Below are 3,142 nucleotides of genomic sequence, written 5' to 3'. Positions count from 1 at the left end.
CAGATAATCCTGTTTATTTATAGAACAGGATTGTATACAACAGCGAACAATGGGGGCGGAGTTTCGTCCTCATTGCCATAGTGATTTCTCAGCTATTGGCCAGGGGAAATGTAATAGTCTGAGATGTGAACACAGGAAATTAATGGTTATAAGTATGGGGCCCAACACAGGGGCTTGACTGTGGGGATACTTAAGGGTGTGCTTATGTACTCAGTAAAAGTTCTGATTTAATGAATGTGAAGTATACTTTAAGAATGTATATATTGGTAATTCAAAAAATTGTTCCTTCAATGCACAGGTAAAATCTACCTGCGGTTTAGTATGGTTCATTGATTTTTAAACAGCTTTAAACACTACAAGTTTGTTGTGTATATATACTAAACAAATCCTATTTTCATTATGGATTAAAACTTTAAAACAAAGACTATATATACAAACTTGTACATATGTTTGAAAACTGTGTAAAAATATAATTTCTGACAAAAATGACAGTACTTAATTACAAAGTTACTAAAGAAATAAAAATAAGATATGCCATTATTATGCATTTTTAAAAAAAAAAAAAAGAAGTAATATATATAGTGTGAAAACATAGCTTCACTTTTTTTCATTTTTATTCCAATATTGATAACGCATGTTTGGATGCTAGGATGTCATTGTTTTAGTGTTTTTGCAATTCCTATAATTGTAATTCAAGAGTTTCAAAAAAAAAAAAAATTTCCTGAATTTATAATTACATTATTAACTAAATACTGGTATTTTAGTCTGACTGTATCAGAATAAGTATGGTACAATAAACCAGAAGTCTCTGACGAGACTGTAGCTCTACTGGTTGTACTTAAAAAGGAAGATAAAAGTAGCACATGGACTTGAAACTTTGCAACAACAATAAATAGAATAATGATCCTTGTTATAGTCTCTTTTTGTGGCAAGATTTATTGCAATCAGACTAAAACTGCAGGAGGAGTAGCCTTTAAATACAATTTTACAGAAATTTCGATTCAAGTAACCATGGCAACATCATTCAACAAAATCAAAAAAAAACAAAAAAACAACAATTATGTATCTCAGTGTAGTCTACCAATGTATGCCAAGTTATACTGAAATCGGACAAAAAGTGTAGGAGGAGTAGCATTTTGAAAGTATTTCAAGTAAATTTCTATTTTTAGTAACCATGGCAACACTGTTCAACGTAATCCAAAACTTGTACAGAGAATTATATATCTTAGTGTAGTCTACTTGTGTGCCAAGTTATACTAAAATCAGACCAAAACTGTAGGAGAAGTACCATTTTGAAAGTATTTCAAGTAAATTTCTATTTTTAGTAACCATGGCAACATCGTTCATAAATTAAAAAAAACGATATAAAGAATTATGTATCTTAGTGTAGTCTACTTATGTGCCAAGTTATATGGAAAACAGACCAAAACTGTAGGAGGAGTAGTGTTTTGAAAAATTGTTTACAGATGGACAGACAGACAGACAGACAGATGGACAACGGACACCTTACTATCGCATAAGCTCTTCTGGTCTCTGACCAGTAGAGCTAACCAGAAGTCTCTGACAAGACTGTGGCTCTACTGGATGTACTTAAAAAGGAAGATAAAAGTAGCACTTGGACTTGAAACTTTGCAACAGCAATAAATAGAATAATGATCCTTGGTTTAGTCTCTTTTTGTGGCAAGATTTATTGCAATCAGACTAAAACTGTAGGAGGAGTAGCCTTTTAAAACAATTTTACAGAAATTTGATTTAAGTAACCATGGCAACATCATTCAACAAAATCAAAACACAATAACGACAATTATGCATCTCAGTGTAGTCTACTTGTATGCCAAGTTATACTAAAATTAGACAAAAAGTGTAGGAGGAGTAGCGTTTTGAGAGTATTTCAAGAAAATTTCCATTTTTAGTAACCATAGCAACAATGTTCATCGAAATCCAGAAATGGTAGAGAGAATTATGTATCTTAGTGTAGTCTACTTGTCATGTGTGCCAAGTTATACTGAAATCAGATCAAAACTGTGGGAGGAATAACGTTTTGAATGTTTTTCACAGAAATTTCTATTTTTATTAAACAAGGCAACACGGTTCGTTGAAATCAAAAACTGATACACAGAATTATGTATCTTAGTATAGTCTACTTGTGTGCCAAGTTATATTGATATCAGACCAAAACTGTAGGAGGAGTAGTGTTTTGAAAGTATTTCCCAAAAATCTCTATTTTTATTAACCATGGCAACACCGTTCATTGAAATCAAAAACCGATTCAAAGAATTATGTATCTTAGTGTAGTCTACTTATGTGCCAAGTTATGTTGAAATCAGACCAAAACTGTAGGAGGAGTAGTGTTTTGAAAAATTGTTTACAGACAGACAGAGAGACAGACAGACAGATGGACACCTTACTATCGCATAAGCTCTTCTGGTCTCTGACCAGTAGAGCTAAAAATCATGATATATCGGTATACCAATTATTAACTAAATGCTCGTATTTTAGTCTGACCGTATCACAATACAAATGGCACAATAAAATCAAGGCTGAAAGTAATCATGGGAGTTGAACATTGTGTACAAAGAGTGGGGGACTTAAGTGACGGAACGTTATCATGCTTTTAGATACAAATAAACTGTTGGAGATTTAATAGAGATACAACACCAAACATAAGACATAATTTCAAAAGCATTTGAATAACGAGGCACATGGGCCACAATGCTTACCTGATTAACTTTTGTAACTTTTACTCTGCTGCTCTTATTCAGATTTTGACACCCCCTCCCCCCTTTTGATATTCCCATGAAAAAATGTGTCATCATAAATTAATATAATGGCAGTATCTCAACTCTGAGAGGTCTTTAAATTCACACAACATGGGGTAAATCAATATGATTAACAAAATCTTGCAATTATGAAGATATTTTTTCCTGTACACTATCATGCATTTAACTTTAATCCAAGTTGTAGCCAATTCTAACCTAGGAACCTTAATTTGAGAAACAAACTGAATCCACACAACTTCGAAATGTTTGCAGACTAATGGTTTTATTGCAGTAAGTTTTCTTTAAACAAAGTAACTTTAGTTAGTAAATCATTTGGAAGTTAGTAAATATGAATGGATACAACATTGACTTATTAAAGCATG

General features: G+C 32.3%; 1 protein-coding gene across 1 annotated transcript in view; it reads left to right on the top strand.

Moving 5' to 3' along the window:
- LOC133187886 (ATPase inhibitor mai-2, mitochondrial-like) overlaps nt 1-3,142 on the top strand; it is a 195,840-nt gene that overhangs the window by 156,626 nt on the left and 36,072 nt on the right. The gene's annotated exons all lie outside the window — the stretch shown is intronic.

Source organism: Saccostrea echinata, unplaced genomic scaffold, assembly GCF_033153115.1.
Source record: "Saccostrea echinata isolate AGI-Se365-2 ecotype Australia unplaced genomic scaffold, CSIRO_AGI_Sech_v1 ptg000001l, whole genome shotgun sequence".
NCBI classification, from domain to species: Eukaryota; Metazoa; Mollusca; class Bivalvia; order Ostreida; family Ostreidae; genus Saccostrea; species Saccostrea echinata.
This window is presented reverse-complemented; position numbering and strand designations above follow the sequence as displayed.